General features: G+C 48.6%; 1 protein-coding gene across 2 annotated transcripts in view; it reads right to left on the minus strand.

Moving 5' to 3' along the window:
- Window positions 1–24,637, minus strand: part of LOC138286783 (apolipoprotein L3-like) — a 486,723-nt gene that overhangs the window by 430,642 nt on the left and 31,444 nt on the right. The window contains exons 1-2 of one of the 2 annotated variants that reach the window (XM_069227281.1): window positions 19,853–19,960; window positions 5,065–5,174 (exon numbers count right to left, since the gene is read on the minus strand). The gene's annotated coding sequence lies outside the window, so the exon portion shown is untranslated. Of the gene's footprint in view, window positions 1–5,064; window positions 5,175–19,852; window positions 19,961–24,637 lie in introns of those variants that run through there. The other variant, XM_069227283.1, reaches the window with a different exon arrangement.

Raw genomic sequence — 24,637 nt, forward strand, 5'->3', positions numbered from 1 at the left:
AGGAGTGTTTTCCCAGATCCGGAGGTTTTGCCTTAATGTCCCAAATGTCAATTTATTGATCCAGGACCTAAGAGAAGGGTTCCCTTACAACCATTACCTATCATCGACATACCCTTTTCCTGAGTAGGTATGGACCTAATAGGACCCCTCATCCCTTCTTCAAAGGGTTATAGATATATCTTAGACTTGGTAGACTACGCCACCAGATATCCCAAGGCCATTCCCCTAACCAGCATTAATACAAAGAGCGTAGCCAACGCCATGATCGGTTTCTTTTCCCAAGTTTCCCTAAAGAAATACTAACCGACCAAGGGACGCAGTTTATGTCCAACTTAATGACACAGATCTGCCAGCTTCTAGAAATTAAACATCTGAGAACTGCGGTATATCATCCACAAACCGACGGTCTAGTGGAAAGGTACAACCGCTCCCTAAAAACCCTTAAAAAAAATCCATTTCTGATTCTGGTAATGTAGGAAAGTACCATCTTGCCTGGCATCTTACCCCCATATTTCACTGTATGCATGTTGTTTTAGCCCTTGTGTCACTGGGATCCTGCCAGGCAGGACCCCAGTGCTCATAGTATGTGCCCTGTGTGTGTTCCCTGTGTGGTGCCTAACTGTATCACTGAGGCTCTGCTAACCAGAACCTCAGTGTTTATGCTCTCTCTGCTTTCCAAATTTGTCACTGCAGGCTAGTGACTAAATTTACCAATTCTCATTGGTACACTGGTATACTAATATAATTCCCTTGTATATGGTACCGAGGTACCCAGGGTATTGGGGTTCCAGGAGATCCCTATGGGCTGCAGCATTTCTTTTGCCACCCACAGGGACCTCTGCAGCCTGCGTGAAATAACGTTCACGTTATTTCACAGGCATTTTTCACTGCACATAAGTAACTTATAAGTCACCTATATGTCTAACCTTCACCTGGTGAAGGTTAGGTGCCAAGTTACTTAGTGTGTGGGCACTCTGGCACTAGCCAAGGTGCCCCCACATCGTTCAGGGCAAATTCCCCGGACTTTGTGAGTGCGGGGACACCATTACACATGTGCACTATACATAGGTCACTAACTATGTATAGCGTCACAATGGTAACTCCAAACATGGCCATGTAACATGATCCCCCGGGTCTCTAGCACAAAACCCGGGTACTGCCAAACTGCCTTTCCAGGGTTTCCACTGCAGCTGCTGCTGCTGCCAACCCCTCACACAGGATTCTGCCCTCTTGGGATCCAGGCAGCCCTGGCCCAGGAAGGCAGAACAAAGGATTTCCTCCGAGAGAAGGTGTTACACCCTCTCCCTTTGGAAATAGGTGTGAAAGGCTGATGAGGAGTAGCCTCCCCCATCCTCTGGAAATGCTTTGATGGGCACAGATGGTGCCCATCTCTGCATAAGCCAGTCTACACCGGTTCAAGGATTCCCCAGCCCTGCTCTGGCGCGAAACTGGACAAAGGAAAGGGAAGTGACCACTCCCCTGACCAGTTCCTCCCAGGGGAGGTGCCCAGAGCTCCTCCAGTGTGTCCCAGACCTCTGCCATCTTGGAAACAGAGGTGTTGGGGGCACAGTGGACTGCTCTGAGTGGCCAGTGCCAGCAGGTGACGTCAGAGACCCCCTCTGATAGGCTCTTACCTTTCTTGGTAGCCAATCCTCCTTCCTTGGTAGCCAAACCTCCTTTTCTGGCTATTTAGGGTCTCTGCTTTGGGGAATTCTGCAGATAACGAATGCAAGAGCTCACCAGAGTTCCTCTGCATCTCCCTCTTCATCTTCTACCAAGGATCGACCGCTGACTGCTCCAGGACGCCTGCAAAACTGCAACAAAGTAGCAAAATGACTACCAGCAACATTGTAGCGCCTCATCCTGCCGGCTTTCTCGATTGTTTCCTGGTGGTGCATGCTCTGGGGGTCACCAGAATCTTTCCCCAGGCACCAAAAGACTGCATCACCGGTCCTCTGGGTCCCCTCTCAGCACGACGAGCGTGGTCCCTGGAACACAGGAACTCTATCCAAGTGACTCCCAGAGTCCAGTGACTCTTCAGTCCAAGTTTGGTGGAGGTAAGTCCTTGCCTCCCCCACGCTAGACTGCAAACCTGTGTACTGCGTGATTTGCAGCTGCTCCAGCTTCTGTGCACTCTTCCAGGATTTCCTTCGTGCACAGCCTAGCCTGGGTTCCTAACACTCCGTCCTACAGTGCTCAACCCGCTGAGTTGGCCTCCGATGTCGTGGGACCCTCTTTTGTAACTCTGCGTGGACTCCGGTTCACAAATCTTCCAAGTGCCTGTTCAGGTACTTCTGCGGGTGCTGCCTGCTTCTGTAAGGGCTCCCTGACCTGCTGGGCGCCCCCTCTGTCTCTGCCTCCAAGGGGCGACATCCTGGTCCTTCCTGGTCCTCAGCAGCACCCAAAAACCTCTACCGCGACCCCTGCAGCTAGCAAGGCTTGTTTGCGGTATTTCTGTGTGATATGACAGCCGAAATGTGGGAAGAGGAGGAGGGGGGAGAAAAATCCCTCTTAGAATATACCACTGACCTAAAATCACAAATCCAATCGGTGTGGGAGGATGTGAGAGAACACTTAGAGAAGGCCCAAAACAAACAAAAACATTATTACGACAGAAATACCCAGATGCGTACATTGAATATGGGAGAACAAGTTCTTGTCCTTTTACCTAGCTCCGAAAATAAGTTACTGGCTAGATGGCAAGGGCCCTATAAGGTTCTAGGAGCAGTTACCTATACCATTGAGATGGCAGAAAATCCTAAAAAAAAAAAAAAACCTCAAATCTTTCACATAAATCTCTTAAAGAAATGGGAAGAACCCCCTGATCCTACGACGGCACCGGTAACAGGGTTCCTAGTTAATACGGTAAAAGAACTTTACATTGGGTGGTGTCCTACCAATTTAAGCTCCAAACCCGAAGAACCCCAGAGGAATACACACCTCTCCCCTGGACAACAGGATCAGTTAACACAACTCCTGTCCCGCCATGACAAATTATTCTTCACTCAACCAGGGAAGACTACAATAGTACAACACCATATTAAAACACTACCAGGAAAGGTAATACGTCTGCGACCATACCACATACCAGAAGCATGGAAAATTGTGGAAGAGGAAGAAATAGAGAAAATGCTACACATGGGAATTATAGAACCCTGTAATAGCCCTTGGTGCTCCCCAGTGGTATTGGTCCCCAAACCAGATGGGTGGGTTCGTTTTTGCATTGATTTTCGACAAGTCAACGCTATATCCCAATTTGACACATACCCACTTCCCAGAGTAGACGAGTTAATAGAACGATTCGGAAAGGCCAAATACATGTCTACCCTTGATCTTACAAAGGGCTACTGGCAAATCCCTTTGGCATCTGCAGACAAAGAAAAAACGGCATTCTCCACTTCCTCTGGGCTTTATCACTTTAATGTTCTTCCGTTTGGATTACATGGTGCCCCGTCCACGTTTCAACGTCTTATGGATTCCCTGTTACGACAATATTCCAGATATGCAGCGACATACTTGGATGATATTGTAATGTACAGCAAAACCTGGGAAGAACACTTAAGCCACCTAAATAACATATTTTCAGTTTTACACCACGCCGGACTAACTGCTAACCCAGCTAAATGTCGCCTAACTTATATCAACTTTTCCTATCTAGGATACCACATAGGAGGTGGCATAATTAAACCCCAGATGAAAAAAAGTGGAAGCCATTACACGTATACCCCCACCTACCACAAAAAAGGAAGTATGATCCTTTTTGGGTTTGGTGGGATACTATCGGAGATTCATTCCCGACTATTCAACCCTGGCCGTTCCCTGGACTGACCTCTTAAAAAAGGGTCAGCCCACAAAAATAGCGAGGTTAACCCCCTCCCAACACCGGAGTTATATATCTCTACAAACTTGTCTCACAACCAAACTTATTTTGTGTTGTCCTGATTTCCTTCACCCCTTCCATTTACAGACTGACGCTTCAGATGTAGGTCTAGGAGTGGTGTTATGTAAAAAGTGAGAAGAGGGTACCAGCCATCCAATAGTTTTCATCAGTCGTAAGCTACTACCCCAGGAACAATGCTACCCCAATATTGAAAGGGAATGCCTGGCCATCAAGTGGGCTATAGGGAGCTTGCAGTACTACCTTCTGGGACGACCTTTTGTCCTGTATACCGACCACGATCCTCTTATGTGGCTTTCACGACATAAAAACACCAACACCCATATACTGAGATGGTTCATGGAACTGCAACCTTTTACCTTTCAGGTGTGCCAGCTTCCGGGTGAATTAATGTGTCATGCCGACTACTTATCCCGCTATCTGATGGCTCCTGGTCTGGAACAGCCCCAGTCTGGGGGAGGGACATGTAACCGGGCAGTCACCGCCACGGATACAACGCACACCCCTGAGCCGGCCGAGGAGTGCCCCGGGGGTACATTGTGGAACGCCGAACACCCGGAAGTGTTTCACAACCCGGATATCCGGGTTGAAGATGCGCAGACACCACAAGAACAGGAATCGGAAGAGAATAGGGAGGAGAAGCCGGAGAGAGGAGAGATAGCGGAGCCGGAGGAGAAAGAACACGCGGAACCAGAGGATGGAGGAGGGAATCGAGCGCAACAGAGGAGCATCAAGCGAAACATCGAGATGTCCACGGATATCAACGAGAGACGCGACCGGAACCGCCACATCCCTGGAGGGGCGTGGCTGACACAGGTACGATCGTGCCTCCAGGTAAATTTCTTACCCAGGTGGAACCGGAGCGGGAGCGAGAGGGGTAAGCAGGGGTGGGATCAGGAGGAAGGGATCGGGGAGAGAAATCTTTTGAGAGTGCATGCACCTACCTTTAACCCACTAGAAGGGAGTGGTAAGAGATAACCACCCTCCAATAAAATAAGGAGAATTGGACCGTATTACAAAATAATAGAATCACTGGGGAGATTTGTGGTGCACCTAAAGGCCCCGACCTTCTCACAACCCATCACGGTTTAGATCAACCCCTATAACCTCGCACACCCGCATACTAACCCTATTATAAAAAGTATTCCCCAAAGACCCACACTTACCTGTTGTTTCGTTTTCCTTGGGGACCGGCCACCAATATCCTGGAACGGAGAGGTCCAGTTTCACCTTGAAGGCCGCCGCCTCTTGGTCCTGATGCCCGGAAGAGAAAAACCTGGAAGAAGAAGACCAAGTATTATCCCCTGAAATAGAGGTCAAGGAGACCCTGGGACATTACCTAAGGACATAATGATATATATATATATATATATATATATATATATATATATATATATATATATATATATATATATATAGAGAGAGAGAGAGAGAGAGAGAAACGTTAATCACTTATCAAGAAGAAAATAAAGAGCACATACGAACAGCACCTGGGGCCAGATGTAGCAAAGGTTTTTACCCATTCTGTGTCTATGGAAAAAAGTGTTCGTACATATGGCCCTTAGAGTACTAGGAGTCTTTATAACCATAACCCATCCCAGTCATAACCTGAACCCACTACAGGCAGTTTTGGGGTCCAAGGGACCAATGATGTTCATGCCCACCCTTTCAAAGGGGGTGCCAACGACGGGGAGTGGGATCAGGGGAGCCTTAAGCCTTTTCCCTGTCTTCCCACTAGCATGGCAGGCCCCACAGAAATTATCTGCAGCTACCTGCATTCTAGGCCAATGGAAGTGGGTAACAAGTCTGGCAAAGGTCTTGTCTTGCCCCAAATGTCCTGCCAGGGGGATGTCGTGAGCCAGGCTCAGTAGGAAGGCCTGGTAACACTGGGGGACCACCAGCACATGTGCTGCCCCAGCGGCCGGTACCTTAGGCTCACTGTAGAGGAGATCATTCTCCCAATATTTGTGGTGATCGCCAGAGGCTTCACCTGCTGCTTGGGCTGAGTCCTGTTGCCTCCAACCCTCAAGAGTGGAGTACTCCTTCTGTGCTTCGCAGAATTCCTCCCTGGTTGGCCCACCCTCCACTTGCCAGCCAGCAAGCTCAGGCAGGTTAACCAGGTCGGCAAAATCCTCCCCAGTTGGCACAGGGGCCTCCTCTTCTGGGACCCCGTCTAACACAATGGGAATCTCTGGGGCTGGTTTCCCACGCCCCTTGCCCTTCCTCGATGCAGCTGTCTGGGCCATTGTTCCAGGCTCCAGACACCCTTGACTCCCTTCCCGGGCAGCCATGAACCTTGTGGTCATGCAGACCCACTCAGGCAAACCTAACATCTCCAGGTGGAATCTGAGCTCGACCTCCTTCCAGGTAATATGCTCAAGGTCATTGCCTAACAGACAATCTACAGGCATGGCAGGACTGACAGCTACATTCAGAGTACCAGAGGACCCCCCCCCCCCCCACTCAAAGGGAACCGGAGCCACTGGTAGGTGACTCTCACGATTGATTGTCAGTGACTATGACCTGGTGGAATGTATTAGGGACTATCTGCTCTGCTGACACCAGCTGACTCTTAACAGTAGTCATACTGGCTCCTGTGTGACGCAGAGCCTCCACCCTTTGCCCATCAATGGTGACCCACTGACTATACTTTGAAGTATTTTCTGGCATGTAGGCTTTAGGCACCATCTCTCTTTTTCCCCACGGACACTAGGGAAACCTCTGTCTGTCCCCCAAAGCTAACTGGGACTGCCCCCCCCAGCGCTACGCTAGCCAACCCAGTTGTCTGTCCAGTAGTGGACTGTGCTCTCTTGGAACACTGGGAGTTGCCCTTAGAGTGTCCATGCTAGTAGCACTCTAAGCATTTGGGGATAAATTTCCCTAATGTTCTGTCAAAATACCCTGGCTTCTTCCTAAATCTAGGAGAGGAATGGTTACCACCCCATCCCTTGGGAATTCTTTTGGGGGCCTTTTGAGAACTCCTTATCTTTAAGTTTTTCTTCCCCCTCTTTCTTCTGTTGGGAACCCTGACAACCTTTGTGGGTGCCCCCCACAACCCCCCCCCCCCAAAGAAATGCCTCCTTCAACACTCTGGTGCTAACCCATAGGTACGCCTCCTCAGCAAGCCTCCTGGGATCAATCAGCTTACTATCTACCAAGTGCTGGTGCAACTCTGTAAAAGAAATACTGAACATTTGCTCTCTCAAAATCAAGTCGTATAACCCTTTGTAATCATCTGCTTTGCTGCCCTGCACCCATCCATCCAGTGCCTTACTGGAGAAATGGTAACAATCTACCCAAGTTAGGTGCTGTCCCTGAACCTCTGATGGTATTTCTCAGGGATCAGCCCAAACTTGGCCAGTAAAGCGTCTTTCATGTGTGAGTAGTCATTTCTATTCTGTGGAGCAAGTGTAAGAAGTGTGTACCTCCCCACTGCTGGTACATAAAACCACAAGGCTACACACCAGTGCTCCTCAGAGGTCCCATGAGCCCTTAGTGCAACTTCATAGGCAGCCAGGCACTTGTCAATGTCATCTCCCACCACAAAACTTGGCATCACATTCTCGGGTATACAAACCTTTTTCTCTCCAACAGGTCCTGTATGTATGCTGCCACCATCACTGGTGAACTCAGACTGTCTTGCCTTCATCTCCAGCTCCTTGAGACTCAGTTCATGAGCCAACAACAGTTTCTTCTCAGCCAAGGCTCTCTCAGCTTCAATCTGTTTGGCTGCTCTTTCAGCCTCAGCTTGCTTGGCTTCTCTTTCTACTCTCCTTTCCCCCTGTTGAGCCTCAATTTTTAGCCTTGCCATTTGCAACTGAAACTCTCTCTCCTCTCTCCTTTCCTCTGCGGTCAGGCCTTGGTCAGAGACACCGCTCCCTGGTTTGGCAGGGGGCGCAGTTGCAGTGGTAACATCATCCACTGATGGCAAAAAATCCTCAGGGGAGCCATCTTCTGGCTCCTCCTCCTCAGCATCCTCCTCTGAATGGGCTTCTGCCCAGGCCCTCAGCACCATTTGAAATTCCTCCTTTCTGGAGGCACCTTGGGTGGGTACTCCCATATCCCTGCAGAACCATTTCAGCTGTTTGACAGTATATGTCTCAAACAGGGCCAGGTCAAAATCTCCTGCTTGAGACCCAGCCTGAGACATGTTGAGTGAGGATTTTGGTCAAAAAATTGACAGGAAAAACAAAATTGCAAACAAAAGAGATAGAAATCAAGTTGACCTTCAACTGTGAGTAGGTAGTGAAACACTTAGCTACTGTATGTCACTGCACAAATACAAGTCCTATCCTCACCGCTGATTACCAATGTTAGAAATGGGGTCTTTGGTTGGCAGTCAGGTTACCCCCTGTCCAAGCAAAGACCCTCACTGTAGTCAGGTTAAGTCACACACAATCCAAATTATTCTGTGCCCACCCTCTGGTAGCTTGGCACTAAGCAGTCAGGCTTAACTTATAAGGCAATGTGTAAAGTATTTGTGCAATAAATTATACAATAACACCATATAGCACCACAAAAATACACCACACAGTGTTTGGAATAATATATAGTATTTATCTGGATATTTGCAGATCAAAACGATCAAAGATGTAATAAGTAAATGTAGACTTATCACTGAAAAGTGATATAAAGTGTCTTAAGTCTTTTAAAAGCAGGGAGGAGCCAAAATGGCGGCCGGGACGGTCGCTTGATACGAGCGCTCCGTCCACGGCTCGACCAAGACATCCTGTAGGGCGCCCCCCGCAAATTTGGTGACACGGCCGTGGCGGTGGCCCGATCGGGGGGGTCCGGAGCGTCTGTCGCGGACCGAGCGTGCCCCTCGGTGTACTGCTGGGCCGAGGCCGGGCCCCGAGGGCTCGTGCCGGGTGCGGCGACGGGCGGGGGGAGCTGCCTTCGCGGCTCCAGCCGCGCTCTCGCCTCGCGCGGCCGGCCCCCGCACGCGTCCGGAGGGACGGGGGAGCATCGGCCACACGGGCTGAATAAGGACTTCTTCGCGCTACCCCCGGGGCGCGCGGAGCTGCAGCCGGCCCGAGGGGGTCGGGCGCCATTTTGGGCATCGCGGCGACAGGGACGTGCGGACACACTCCAAAAAGCAAAGGAAAGGCGCCTCAGCCCAGAGCCAAGAATAAACAGCCCAGGAAGGAGCAGAGGACCACTAATGGGAGCCAGCATATTGAGGTGAGGGGGGGAACCCGGGGGGGTGAAAAAATTCAGTCCCACACCGAGGGGACACTCCTGGACTTCCGGCCACCTCCCCCCGCCGCCAAGATTAAGTAGCGCCACGCGCCTCCATAGGCTTGGACCTGTTAACGCACATAGCATAGACGGCTGGTGCGTGCCGCGGGTGCTGGGGCCGCTCCGGTCCTCCACGGTCGGCGCTTGCCTGGACTGCCCTGTGATGCACGGAGCCCATCTGCGGCTCCAGACGCTCGTCCCGCTCCTTGATCTCTCCAGGGCCACGCCGCCTGCCTCGGCCCTCAACCACGCTCCCCCTCCTGTTGGGGAAACCTCTGGCACCAGGCCCAGCTGCCACCTACGAGGGTGAGAGAGCTCTCCACCGGCTGCTACGCCCCCCACGAACACCGGTGGGCCCCGCAGGCAGTCTCACGAGAACCCATCGTCGAATCGTCGTGAAAATCGGCGGCCGCAGCATTTGTCAACGGACGCACGGCCACAGGACATAAGCACGCGTAAAAACAAGGCTACGCCCTCCATTGACATTGCTGGACCCCACGCTCTCAACGCCGTATGTACACACCACATCCAGGACACTCAGCAATAGTCTAACTCAACGAATTAAAAGGGCCAAAAAGTGCGAAGCTACTGCAGACTAAGAGGAGAATTCGAGGCAGCCAAAATGGCCAACAGAGCCAAATCAGCCAAGAATTCAGACCGAACCACCCAAGGATCAATATCTGCTGACCAACAATCGAATCCATCCCTGCAGTCACTAGAAAACACACTCCTGGCGCATTCTGCTCAGTTCGAGAAAGTATTGCAGGCGATCTTGGACACTAAGTCATCTTTAGAAAACAGAATTGACGCAGTTGCACAAGACTTGAACCTCCTACGAGTGGACCACCGAAGCCTAGCTGAAAGAGTGAAAACAACCGAAGCTGAAATATCCGACTTAACTCCAATAGCGCAAGGGAACCAAAGACAAATTCAGCGCATGGACGAAGAGCTGAAGATACTCTGGAGAAGATCCGAGGAAATGGAGAGCAGAGCGCGCCGAAATAACGTGAGATTTCTGGGTTTTCCGGAAAGTATGCGTCAACCGGAAACAGAAATTTCCCTAGAGCAGTGGCTAATTAAGGAGGTGTTAAATGGGGCTCCATCCAAGTTTTTCTCGGTTGAAAGGGCTTATAGAGTCCCGGGCAGGCCTCCAGCCCCCGGCCAGTCCCCCAGACCATTGATTGCCAGGTTCTTGAATTATAGAGACCGAGATGTAATATTGCAACAATTCCGCAATAAGGGCCCATTCAAGTATGAAGACTCGAACATCAATGCTTACCCAGACTTCACGCAAGAGGTGCAGAATCAGCGCAATTCTTTTGTTAAAATCAAGCAACGCCTACGAGAACAGAACATAAAATATGCCTTGCTCTTCCCAGCCAAGTTAAGAGTGGTGATGGAGGACTGCACTCATATATTCACCAGCACCGAGGATGCCTGGACATGGCTCCATGCCAAGGGCCTTGCACACCCCCGGGAAGATGCAGAGGAGGATGAGAAACGGCGGAGACCCACTGCAGGGAAGCGATTCAAACGGCGCACCAGAGGCCAGCCTAATGACTGGCAAGCAGCAGAGGAAAGAGCGAAAGTGCTCAAAGAGACGCCGCTGCATATGCAAAGCAGCAGTATAACTCCCGGCGGGCTTGTTGAGCTGGAACCGGACTCAGATACAGCCAGCTCCGTATCCACGGCAACAAGAGAACTAGGTGGGCCGAAGGTCACCCCAAGATCTGCCGATGAACTATAAACCACCCGCTCAGGTCCAGAGTGAACAATAGAGATGGCGACAGCAACTGGGAAAACTTATAGAGACTTCATGACACTGCCGAGATGAGGGGATAAAGTGCTTCCGACAATATACATCTTTGATATAAATACTAAGCTAAGTGATTTGGGGCACAAACAGGCGGCATGTGGTGGGTGGGTGGGGCCAGAGGGATCGGAAATATACCAAGGGGGGGCGCCCGAAGATATTGGCAGACTCAGTCTGCGGCATGATGTGAGCCCCTTACAAGAGCCACATCTGTAAGTTATAAGAATCCCACTGTGCGAATCCAACTGGATAAAAGTTATGTTACACATTTTTAAGTTTTGTAGTTTCACTGTAGTTGTGTGTAGTATAGGGGGTTTAATTAGGGGGGAGGGGATCAGTAGTTTAGCAGAAATGCGGCGATCGGAATCACTTAATGCACAAAAGATGGACTCGCACCCGCTATATCTAAATATTATCAGTAGAAAGGCAGAGACCAGGTGGGTCAATATTAAAACCAGGCCCATAATACAGCAACATACCCCCAGCACCCTACAAGATGTCTTCTAGAAGCAACATGGGGAACCAGTATATCATATTAACATGGAATGTCAGGGGCCTTGGGATGCCGAGCAAACGGGCTAGAGTGTATGCTCGACTTAAGAGACTAGGAGTGCATATCGCTATCCTGCAAGAGACACATATGCTAGAGGGGGATCTGCGAGACCTGCGCGTGAAATGGGGGGGCCAGCTGATAGGCACAACATATTCGACCTTTGCAAGAGGGGTGCTGATTTGGATAGCAGCGGGAGTTCCGTTCCTCATGTCAACACACAAGATAGACCAGGGAGGGAGGTACGTAGTAATGGAGGGCAGATTAGATGGCAGACAATTGGCTGTGGTTGGGGTATATGCCCCCAACAGTAACATCACAGGCTTTCTTACCACTCTCACCCCAACGTTGCTGTCCCACCCCATGCCCCTAGCCGTTTGGGGAGGTGATTTTAACAGTACCCCAGTGGCAGCATTAGACAGAAACAGCGCCCACCAGAGCGCATCAATCAACAGGAAGTTTACAAGCCCCCTACAAGAATGGGCAAACGTTATGGGCCTATACGATGTATGGCGGTTAGGCCATCCAGAGCAAAAAGAATATTCATTTTATTCGGTCCCACACAACACCCACACTAGAATTGACATAGTATGGGGCACCCGCGAAATAGGGGCGCTGACCACTGAGTCCGAATATTTGGCAAAGACAATCTCAGACCATGCACCACTGCGGGTAACTCTGAACTGGGGCAGGGCACGTCAGGTAATTCCCACTTGGAGATTCCAGGCGGAGGCGCTACAAGATCAAGCATTTGCTGCTACACTGGGGAAATCTATAAGCCATTATTGGGAAGTAAACACTATGTCTGCAACAACCCGGGCGATAGAGTGGGATGCCCACAAGGTAGTGGCCCGCGGAGTATGTATGTCCACTACGTGGGGAGTGAGACGCTCCCTACAGACCGAAATTAGCAAACTTGAGAAGGAGCTGAGTTGCAGAGAAAGCGGTGGCACGGGGGGAAATTGCCAGCACTATTCTCAAAGAAAAGCGCTTAAAATACAACGAGGCAGATAGCAGGCTCCGCTGCCACGACTATAAATATTACCTAACCAGGTTGCAAACGGAAGGAGATAGATCAAGTAGAATGTTAGCGTGGCTACTCCGCGAGGATAGACAGCAGGCTCCAATAGGGGCCATCCGGGTGAGCGCGCAAGAGATGGCTACTACACAAGCAGAAATAAACGAGACGTTTAGGAATTACTACTCTAACTTATACACTAAACGTACTTCGTGCACAGCTACACAGCTAGAGGCCTTTCTGGCGGACTCCCTCCTACCCCAGCTACCACAAACAGATAGAGATGGAATTGAAATCCCTATAACAACAGCAGAAATAGAATTAGCCCTTGCTCAGCTGCCCAGGAACAAAGCGCCCGGCGCGGATGGCCTCCCCTCGGAGTACTACAAAGCTTATTTACCCAGTCTAAAATCCCATCTGCTGGGAGTGTTCCAGGAGGCGTGGATTAAAGAAAGCTTACCCACATCCCAAAGGGAAGCCATGATAGTGGTACTCCCTAAACAAGGTCGTGACCACACGGATGTGAAATCTTATAGACCACTATCACTGTTAAACACAGACTGTAAAATATTAGGCAAAATACTGGCCAACAGGTTGGCCCCCCTCATGCACTCACTGATACATGTAGACCAGTGCGGCTTCATTCCCAAGCGTAACACTTTCCTAAATATTCGTAGGTTGCTGAGTATAATAGGAGATACCCCCAAGAATGCACAGGAGGAAATGGTGCTCTCATTGGACATAGAAAAGGCCTTTGATACGCTCGAATGGGACTTCCTGCTGGCCACGATGGCCCGCATGGGAATAGGCCCTAACTACATCCGCTGGGTTCGGACATTGTACTCTAATCCGAGCGCGAGGGTGAAGTCAGGCGGGGTGATCTCTGATAGTTTCCCGATTTCCAGGGGGACACGGCAGGGTTGTCCATTATCCCCGCTACTGTTTGCCATAGCAATGGAACCGTTAGCGGCAAAAGTTCGTCACATGGAGCACAAATGGGGAATCATTAGAAATGGGCTACATCACACGATCTCACTATATGCTGACGATGCTTTGATATATATCAGGAACGGTTGTGCAGCTATTCCATCCGTAACATCCTTATTAGCTGAATTTGGTGGCCTGTCTGGCCTTGTGGTAAATTGGGAGAAGTCGTGTGTCTTTCCCCTGGTAAAAAGGGCTCCTAGTAACCATGATCCTCCAGAGGTAGGACACCTTAAGTGGTGCCCTACAACATTTAAATACCTAGGGATAAACATATATCACGCCACGGAAGACTTAAGAGATGGGAATTTGGGGAAGGCGCTAACCTCTATAAAAGGCTCCCTACAATTCTGGAACAAGCTCCCTCTCTCGCCTCCCGGCAAGGTGGCGATTGCTAATATGTTGATTCTACCTCGGCTCTTATATTACTTTGCGGCCCTGCCGATAATCATTCCCAAACGCTTCTTTAGCAACCTAAACACAGCGTTACTGCAGCTCATTTGGGGAGGTGGCAGAGCACGAGTGGCGCTAACCACACTGCAGCATCCGCTGGATAACGGTGGCTTAGGAACTCCGAATTTTGAAAAATACTACGCAGCTGCACAACTTCAATGGATCCAACATTGGATCCACAGACCAGAGCAAGCGGAACCTATGAGCCTTGAGCCCCGGCGGAACGGGATCCCCCTTTTAAATTGGCTATCGTCAAAGCCCCCCAGAGCGGCACTGGTTAACCCTTTGCTGGCAGTCGCGCATACGTGTTGGGCCAGGTATGTGCAAAAAAGAACGGACAAGTTCCCGTACTCTCCACACGTACCGCTGAACTACCTATTGGTGGGAAATACAGCGAGGATGCAAGCTGTAAAGTTGTGGAATGAAGCAGGAATACTGACCGTAGGGGATTGTTATGAAGACGGTAAATTAATGACGTTCGAGGCTCTCCAGGCCCTCACGGAGATAAATCCGGGGCAGTTTCTGACATATCACGCCATATGTCACGAAATTAGGAAAATATGGGGAATGGGCACCTCGGAACCAGAGATCTCCCCTGTGCTTCACCAGCTGCTACAATATAGTGATCAAACAAAAATAATATCCAATCTATACAGAACCCTCAACAGGACACCGGATGCACAAACAGGGAAAGCATGGGGTAGATGGAATGCAGTACTTCCCACTCCGATACCACTGGATGACTGGCCCAAGGCCCTGTCCCACATCAGAGGTGTGTCAAGGAATCCCAGATTCAGATACACCCAATTTAACTACACGCATCAAACATATCTTTCCCCAGCCAGAATAAAGCGCATGTTCCCAGATGCAGTATCAATATGCCCTAGATGTAGAGCAACGTCGGCATCCTTCTATCATATGGTATGGGACTGCCCGAACATACAAAAGGCCTGGGCAGATGTGGCAGAGGAGGTATCTGAGCTAACGGGACTTGCACTAGTAGCGGATCCCGGGTCCTGTCTGTTGGGACTTAGGAAAAGACCAAAAAAACAAAGACATTTACACAAATTCATAGACCTGGCCTTTTTAATGTACAAAAGGTTAATAGCAATGCATTGGAAAGCCGCCAAGGCTCCTGACCTGAAATCCTGGTACTCTCTAATAATACACTGGACTCGCACTGAATATCAGGTACTAAAAAGAATGGTGCGCGAAGGGCGACAGCATACAGGATGCTCTACATGGGAGAATATGGTGACAAAGCTGGAGGCCAAAAACGATGAGAAGCCGCCATGAACCGGGGCATGCGTATTTGCAACAACCACAGCACAAATTCCTCTGCACCCCTCATCTCTGAAACAAAATTCATAGGACACCCAGGCACCACAGAGCATGCACACCATCCCCCCTCAATTGTCCAGTAATAGTCACCCACTAAATCCATACCACCACAGTTTTAGCGATACATGGGGAGCAGAAAACCAGGGGAGCCACCTGCATACATTAATTAAGTTGAGGCCCCCTTCAGACAATTAGGGAACTCATGCACACAAAGCAAGGTCCACACTGGTCTCGAGCGAATGCCTATATAAAATCAACAAGGAAGGATAAACCCATAGAGGGTGCAGCCAGAAATGATACCGCTAGATTAGAAGTGTTCCGTGAAGTGCATATTGGGGGGGTGTGTAATTGTTACATGACTTAGTTAATTAGCCATTGTATTCGTTTATCCTGCAGTTGCAAATTGAACAATTTGTATCATATTTTGTAAAATAAAACCAATAAATATATTAAAAAAAAAAATAAAAATAAAAAATCTTTTAAAAGCAAACAAAGTCTCTTTCAAGCATAAAGTACCTGGTTTGCATTAAAAAATCTCTGCAAAGAGCTGAAGCGGAGGAGAAGTGTGGAAACAAAGGGGTGCGTGGATTTCCTGCGGTGGCACAAGAGCTGCGTCCATTCGGTGGGCGTTGCGTCAAATTTTCTACCGCACAGCAGACGCTGCGTCGATTCTACGTCATCCCCGTTTGGCTGTGCGTCGTTCCGGTGGGCGCGTGTCGAATTTCCAGATGCTACGCAGGCGCTGCGTCGAACTTCTCGTTGCAAAGACGGGCTGCGTCATTCCGGATCAGCGTGCAGTGAAATTTTCACCGCAGTGCAGGCTGTGTGTCATTTCTGGCAGGCTATGCGTCAAATTTCGCCGCACATGGAGTCCTTCTTGAAGAGATGAAGTCTTTTTCATCCTGAGACTTCAGGGAACAGGAGGCAAGCTCTATCCAAGCCCTTGGAGAGCACTTCTTCACCTCAGCCAGAGAGCAGCAAGGCAGCAGGGCAGCAGTGCTTCACAGAAAGCAGTCAGGTGAGTCCTTTGGGCAGCCAGGCAGTTCTCCTTGGCAGGATGCAGGTTCTGGTTACAAGTTTCTTCTCCAGGAAGTGTATGAGTTGGAAGGGGCAGAGGCCCTGTTTATGTACCCAAATGTGCCTTTGAAGTGGGGAAGACTTCAAAGAGTGGCTTAGAAGTGCACCAGGTCCCCTTTCAGTTCAATCCTGTCTGCCAGGGTCCCAGTAGGGGGTGTGGCAGTCCTTTGTGTGAGAGCTGGCCCTCCACCCTCCAAGCCCAGGAAGACCCATTCAAAATGGAGATGTATGCAATTGAGGCTGAGTATCCTGTGTTTGCGGTGTGTCTGAGTGAATGCACAAGGAGCTGGCAACTAAACCCAGCCAGACGTGGATTGTAAGGCACAGAAAGATTTAAGTGCAGAGAAATGCTCACTTTCTAAAACTGGCATTTTTAAAATAGTAATATTAAATCCATCTTCACCAGTCAGCAGGATTTTGTATCACCAATCTGGCCATACTAAATAATATGACCTTCCTACTCCTTTCAGCAGCTACCACTCAAACAATGTATGAGGGCAGCCCCAATGTTAGCCTATGAACAGAGCAGGCCTCACAGCAGTGTTAAAAACGAATTTAGGAGTTTTACACTACCAGGACATGTAAACTACATAGGTACATGTCCTGCCTTTTGCCTACACAGCACCCTGCCCTATGGGCTACCTTGGGCATACCTTAGGGGTGTCTTATATGTAGAAAAAGGGGAGTTTTAGGCTTGGCAAGTACTTTTAAATGCAAAGTTGGATTGGCAGTGAAACTGCACCCACAGGCCTTGCAATGGCAGGCCTGAGACGAGGTTAAGGGGCTACTTAAGTGAGTGGCACAATCAGTGTTGCAGGCCCACTAGTAGCATTTAATCTACAGGCCCTGGGCACACATAGTGCACTCTACTAGGGACTTATAAGTAAATTAAATAGTCCAATTGGGTATGATCCAATGTTACCATGTTTAAAGGGAGAGAGCATAGGCACTTTAGCACTGGTTAGCAGTGGTAAAGTGTGCAGAGTCTAAAAAACCAGCAAAAACAGTGTCCAAAAAGTGGAGGGAGGCAGGCAAAAAGTTAGGGGTAACCACCCTAAGGCTGTCAGGTCTAACACCAATTTTATGTGACTTGATTTACCAGCTTTGTGAGAAAGGAAGACGACTGTGTTGGCCTTTGTGTTTATTTAACAAAGAGCGATTTAGCCCAATTATCATTGTTTACAGCTTATTTACAACCCAGTCGTTGCTGACGTTTGTCGTGCACAATAAGATCTTCACACATGGAAGAGTCAGCCACATTAACCACTATTTTAAAAGCTTGGTTTTCACTTTGATCTTTTAAACCTAAGCAGTATTTAACATGTGTTTGCAGCTTACTAGCATACTTTCTTTATACTTGCTTATGGTTTGCTAATTCAAACTTCGTACAAGTCGACTTGTTTACAGCCTTGCCTTGCACCTGGGAGTAGTTTGTATTTTAAGAGCCTTGTTTACAAAAAAATATTCCAGTAGGCGTGCTGGGCCTTTAGTTATATGCAAGGCCACTGGAATTATGTGGCACAAATGACCAAAGATACAGCAATTAATGTGGTAAAGGAAGTATAGTTATATATTTACAATGACAATAGCTCCAACACAATTAAATGTGAGACCTATTCCATTGCAAATGCTTCTTTTTTGGTAGCCTGAGGAGATTAAGTGATTTTCCCAGAATCACAGGATGTTGAACCAATGCTGAGACTCGAGCTTGGCTCCCCAGCTCCAAGGTCAGCAGCTCTGGCCCTAATGCCACATCCTTTCCCTGATTACACAAGCAGCCCCCAGGAGGGTGGTATTTACAGTCACACCTGGAATGCTGCTGTACCCCTTTCTGTTTTGCACTTTCAGAAGAGAAAGAGAACATACATAAGACCGACAGGTTTGAGAATGTACATACCCATTTGGTGCGCTGAACATGCTTTGCTTATCTCCACCCTTTTCATCTTATTTATGCAGAAGATGCTAAGCATCACATGCCTTTTTTTGGCTGTAGTATCGTAAGAAGTCCTGGTGCACAGCTTCGATGCACACCAAGTACTCGGCCGTCTCTCCGCAGCACCTGTACTGCCTGCTGCTGTCCACCCAGATATACTCTTGCTTGTGGGGAAAGTGTTTCTTCAAACTCCAGTGCAAAGTTGTGGGTTATCTGCTCTAGCGCCTCAACACTTTCCCCTTTCACCTGGTGCCACCTTCAGCATGGCGCCTCTGCAGCTGAACCCTAGCCTCCTGCACCCTTCTCCACAGGCAAGGTCTTGGGTGCCCCGGAAGCAGGACACCTCGTGGATCAGGGTGCCCAGTTGGGAGAATTTCTCTAGGTACTTTTCAGCGTCCCAGAAGGGCGGGCACAGATACACAGTTTTGCTCTTATCATCATGCTGGACATACGCAATTGCATTCTTGGGGGTCTCCGTGCTGCCTCTCTTGAACTGAATTATTTCCATCACTTCTCTCAGATTTGTCACCCTCTCTTCAGTGAGCACTGCGTACCCCTCCATCCAGAATATCTCTGCATCAGTGACCACGAGCTCTGGGTGTGCCATGGGCATCCAATCCCCCTTTTTCAGGGTGTCGGTGAGAATGCACAGGGCTCCTATCTTGACCTTTACAGCCACCAGTGTCTCTTCACATTGTAAATCTTCCATGCCTCATGTGTGCGTAAAGGAAAATGAAGAACAGGCTGATCCACTGCGTCATGTCACAGCATCCAGATTAAAGCTTGGTGACCTTGTCCTTGTGCATCAACGGCAAATGCGAAAATCCGACAGTCCCTCCTCGAGCCAGCCTCTGAAGATAACAGACATCAAAGGGTCGGTGATCACAGCAGTGGCAGGGTCCTACTCCATCACTAGATACAGCTCTCACTTCAGAGAGTTCAGAGAAGATGAAGAAGGAGAGACACGGTCAAGGGCTGAACAGCAGCCTCCATGCGAAGATGATGGAGAGCCAACACGAGCATCTCTGCCCAACGGGGAGGGTCCTCTCCGGGCTGAGGACACAAGTAAAGAAAAGGGCCATGGAAATGAGAGCTCCCAGCCAATGAGAGCAAGTAGGAGGACCAAAAGACTGATTGAAGAACTACGAGGACTGACTCGAAGAACAGCTGCTGAGAGTGTCAGCTGCGATGTCTCCACAAGAGGAGCTTTACAAGAGCTCTCTCTCCCTCGCTCTACATCTCTAGATTGGTAGCCTGAGGAGAGCATGCAACCTGTCCACTGGTATCAACAAAGATAAGTGTGGGAATGTGCATATTTCGTCAAAGGGGGGAGATGTTGGAATGACGTGTGCTAGTGGGCATTAAGACCACGAACACAAGAGGCAAGGAGAGGGCTGGCGACCAGACACCACTCCCGGTCAGAGAAAAGGAGCAACACACTTGTGCAGGAAAATGAGAGAGAAAGGACATGCCTGTGCTTGTGTTCAGGGGGGGGGAGGCTTTCGGAAGAAGAATAAAGAAATAAAGAACCGCATGCACACTCTTACCTCCCACTGTGTGTTTTCTGTATGGCTGGGCCCCGGGGATAAGATAGACTGGTAAAGCAGGAGAAGCACACAAAACGAAGGGAAGGCGGGAGGGGCTGGGAAAACACAGCCAATGGAGGATGGGCAGAAGCAGGCAGGTGAGGAAGCACATGAACAACAGAGTGGGTGGGTGGGGCTAGGGGAAGCAAATGAACAACAAAGTGAGTGGGCGCGGCTAGGAGAGGCAAATAAAAACAGAGTAGATGGGCGGAGCTAGGGGAAGCAAAGGAGGTGGTAGGGAAGCAACAACAGCAAAGGAACCTGGGTGGAGAGAAAGCAAGAAGAGCAACTAAAGGAGAGCTAGAAAGGGCAACACAGAGGTAGAGAGACGTACACAAGAAAGACAGCTGGAAAGCACATGCAGTCTTGTAGAATGCTTGAAGAAAAAAAAAAAAGAAGAAGTGTATGAAAAGAACACTGGAAGGACCCTAGTAATTATGCTATGTCCCAGAAGAAGGGCAAACACAAGAGGAGGAAGGGAAGCCCACGGAAGCTGGCAAATAAGAAGTAAGCAAATGAGAGTGACAATGAAGCCAACTAATACTAAGTAATGGGCAGTCTCGCAGGCCACTGTCAGCTAACAATATATCTGTCTCACAACAGACAGCACATGTACTGACCAAGGTGAGACCTAAAAAGAAACAAGCATTGGCAAAACCAATAGGTCTGGCTTTATTGTACTAAAAAGTCATTCAGAAATGCTGTTTGCATGCACAAATGGTGTTTAAGCATTAAAGCCTGTCCTACTGGCCTCGTCAGTGCTGTGGCAAAGTAGCAGAAAATATTGCTTTCTGTGTAGAAATACATATAATAGAAAAAACAATGTGACAAATAGCATAGTTGAGTTTACTTTTCAGATTTAGAATAATGAATCCCGTGTGCATCCTAACAGAAGCACTTTCAGGATGGCAGACTGATACTTTGAGTTAGAAGTGGGAGTCTCTAGTTGGCAGTGGCCTGAACCCTGTCCAAGCAGGGACCCTTCCATCTAGTCCAGATAAAGGAGTTACACACCAAAAAATAACCCCTGCTCACCCCCTTGGGAGCTTGGCATGAGAATGGAGGCTTATCTCAGAGGCAATGTGTGAAGAGTTTGCACATAACACACAGTAATACAGTGAGAACACTACAAAATGACACCACACCAGTTTTAGAAAAAAAGCCAATATTTGTCTGTGTAAAACAAGACCAATACAAGGAAAATCCAACATACAGTAATAAAGGTATGAATTATGTAGGAGTTAGCTTAAAATATAGTTCTGTGAAGTCGATAGTTCCGTCTGGGGCTACCATGGCATCAGAACAAAAAAACCCAACAGTTCAGGCCAGCCGTGAGGTCACAGACCAGCTATGGTGTCGGGAGACCTGCAAACAGTACCTTGGAAATACAGGGTGTCGTGGTCCTCATGATGAGATTCAAAGTTGCGACATCGCTGGCATTGGGAGGCACTGGGTTCGGAGGTTGGAACCGACGTCTGGAAGACACACATGTTGCAGATCAAACTCCATAAAGATGAAGTCAGGTGCGCTGGCATCAGGGCTGCGATGCAGAGTGGGACAATGTGACGTGCGGTGCCCACAGGTCATGGTGCAGGCAGCAGCTCGGTGATGGCATCCAGCGTCGTCGGTGAGACCAGGGCTGTGGTGTGAAGCGCGGCGGTGCAATGTGTGGCATCTGCAGGTCCCAGTGCAGGCAGCATCGTCGTCATTGCTGAAGCGCTGTCATCGATAGACCCAAGGTTGCAATGCGAAGCGGGGTGCTGCATTGTGTGGTGCCCACAGGTCATGGTGCAAACAGCAGCATCGGTTGACGAGGCTGGAGTTGATGGTGCTGACATCGGTAGACCACAGCTGTGGTGTGGGACGGGGCGATACTTCATGTACCTCACGCGCTGTGTCCTCAGGCAGCAGTGACGATGTCAGCGTAGAGCGGCATTGCCGGTGATACTAGGGATGCAGTGTTACGCAAGGCGATGAGACGTGTGGTGCCCACAGGTCATTGTGCAAGCAGGGGCTTGATGACGGTGTCAGGATCGGTGAGACCAAGGTTGCAGTGTGAAGCGGGGCAATGCTTTGTGTGGTGCCGTCAGGTCACGGAGCAGCTAGCGTCGTCGTCGGTGGGGTTGTGGTTGTTATTCTTCTGTTGCAGCACAAAATACAGTTCCTAGCGCTGTTGGCAGATGAATGTGAAGTCTTTGGGGTTCCTGAGACTTCCAAGAGGATGCAAGCTCTACTTAAAGCCCTTGGAGAAACTCAAGCAATAAGTTGCAGAAAGTTCAGTCTAGTTCTTTCTCTGCACAAGACAGAAGCAACAAGCAGCAGGCTAACACAGCAAAGCACGCAGCAAAGTGGAAGTCCTTCCTAACAGCTTCTCCAGCTCTTCTTTTTGGCAGGTTCCTTTGTTCAAAACAGATCTAAAGGTCTGGGGTCAGGGCCCCACTACTTATACTAGTCATGGCCTTTGAAGAAGGCAAACTTCAAAGGAAAGTCCTTCTTTCTCACAAGATTCAGTTATTTCCTGCTCCATCCCAGACACTGTTCAGCAGGGGGAGGCTTCTTTGTGCAGGACAGGTCCAGCCCTAGTCAGGTGCAAGTGTCAGCTCCTCCCACCACTCTAGCCCAGGAAGGTCCATCAGGATATGCAAGGCACACCTAAGTTGTTTGTGCGGATTCCACAGACAGGCACAGAATGGTTAAGCAAGAAAATGCCCACTTTCTAAAAGTGGCATTTTCAAACCCGCAATTTAAAAAACATCTTCACTAAACTGTGAGTTTAAAGATCCCAAACTCCAACTTCCTATTGCCTTCCCATGGGAATCTACACTTGAAAGATGTTTCAAGGCAGACCCCCATGTTAACGTATGGAAGAGATACCCTTTCAATAGTAAAAAACGAAATGCACAGTATTTCACTATCAGGACACATGAAAACACACTACTACATGTCCTACCTTTTAAATACACTGCTCCGTGCCCATGGGACTGCCTGGGCCTATCTTAGGGGTGACTTATATGCAATAAAAGGGATGGGTTAGGCCCGGCAAAAGGGTGCACTAGCCAGGTCAACATGGCAGTATAAAACTGCACGCACACACTGCAGTGGCAGGTCTGAGACACCTTTGGAAGGCTGCTTGTGTGGGTAGCACAAACAGTGCTGCAGGCCCACTAGTACCATTTGATTTATAGGCCCTGGGCACACCTGTGCACAATACAAGAGACTTACTAGTAAATCAAAAAAACAATCATAGAAATATCAATCATGGCACACTTTACAGAGGGAGCACTTGCAATTTTAGCATTGATCAGCAGTGGTAGTGTGCACAGAGACAACAAATCAGCAAAAACGAAGTCAAGCATACATAAAACAGGAAGTCAGAAAGCAAAAAGAGAGGGCAAACACACCAAAAGATGCCAGGTCTAGCACACTGCCAGCATGAGGTGAGAGAGCAATTCTCCTCTGACTCAGCCAAGCCAAAGGCCACTCAATGCATATTTTAAAGAATTACTAAAAAGTTGGCACCCAGATAATTATGCCGTGAAGCCAAAACTAAACAGAGAAATCTACCTTGCCTGGGCAACTGGGGTCATGTGCTTACTCAAGCCATTATTTAAAAAAAAGATAGAATAGTTATGTTCTTATATGTGGTGTATTTTGTTATTTACAGACAACACTACTTTGGGGGTTATTTAGATTATGTAGGATATGTAGGAAGCTAAAAAAAATTGCTAAATATGTTTTTAGTGCATTTAACACTACTTTTGTATTAACCCCTTCACTGCCAGGCCTTTTCCCCCTCCTGTGCCGAGCCTTTTTTTGGCTATTTGGTGCAGTTCGCGCTTAGGCCCTCATAACTTTTTGTTCACATAAGGAACCCATGCCAAATTTGCGTCCTTTTTTTCCAAAATCCTAGGGATTCTAGAGGTACCCAGACTTTGTGGGTTCCCCAGAAGGAGGCCAAGAAATTAGCCAAAATACAGTGAAAATTCCGTTTTTTTTCAAACAAATTGGAAAAAGGGGCTGCAGAAGAAGGCTTGTGTTTTTTTCCCTGAAAATGGCATCAACAAAGGGTTTGCGGTGCTAAAATCACCAGCTTCCCAGATTTCAGGAACAGGCAGACTTGAATCAGAAAACCCAATTTTTCAACACAATTTTGGCATTTTACTGGGACATACCCCATTTTTACGATTTTTTGTGCTTTCAGCCTCCTTCCAGTCAGTGACAGAAATGGGCATGAAACCAAATGCTGGATCCCAGAAACCGAAACATTTCTGAAAAGTAGACAAACTCTGAATTCAGCAAGGGGTAATTTGTGTAGATCCTACAAGGGTTTCCTACAGAAAATAACAACTGAAAAAGAAAAATATTGAAATTGAGGTGAAAAAAACATAAATCTTTCTCTACGTTTTACTCTGTAACTTTTTCCTGCAATGTCAGATTTTCGAAAGCAATATACCGTTACGTCTGCTGGACTCCTCTGGTTGCGGGGATATATAGGGCTTGTAGGTTCATCAAGAACCCTAAGTACCCAGAGCCAATAAATGAGCTGCACCCTCCAGTGAGTTTTCATTGTATACCGGGTATACAGCAATTCATTTGCTGAAATATAAAGAGTGAAAAATAGCTATCAAGAAAACCTTTGTATTTCCAAAAAGGGCACAAGATAAGGTGTTGAGGAGCAGTGGTTATTTGCACATCTCTGAATTCCGGGGTGACCATACTAGCATGTGAATTACAGGGCATTTCTCA

The sequence above is a fragment of the Pleurodeles waltl genome, chromosome 3_2 (genome assembly GCF_031143425.1).
Source record: "Pleurodeles waltl isolate 20211129_DDA chromosome 3_2, aPleWal1.hap1.20221129, whole genome shotgun sequence".
NCBI lineage: Eukaryota > Metazoa > Chordata > Amphibia > Caudata > Salamandridae > Pleurodeles > Pleurodeles waltl.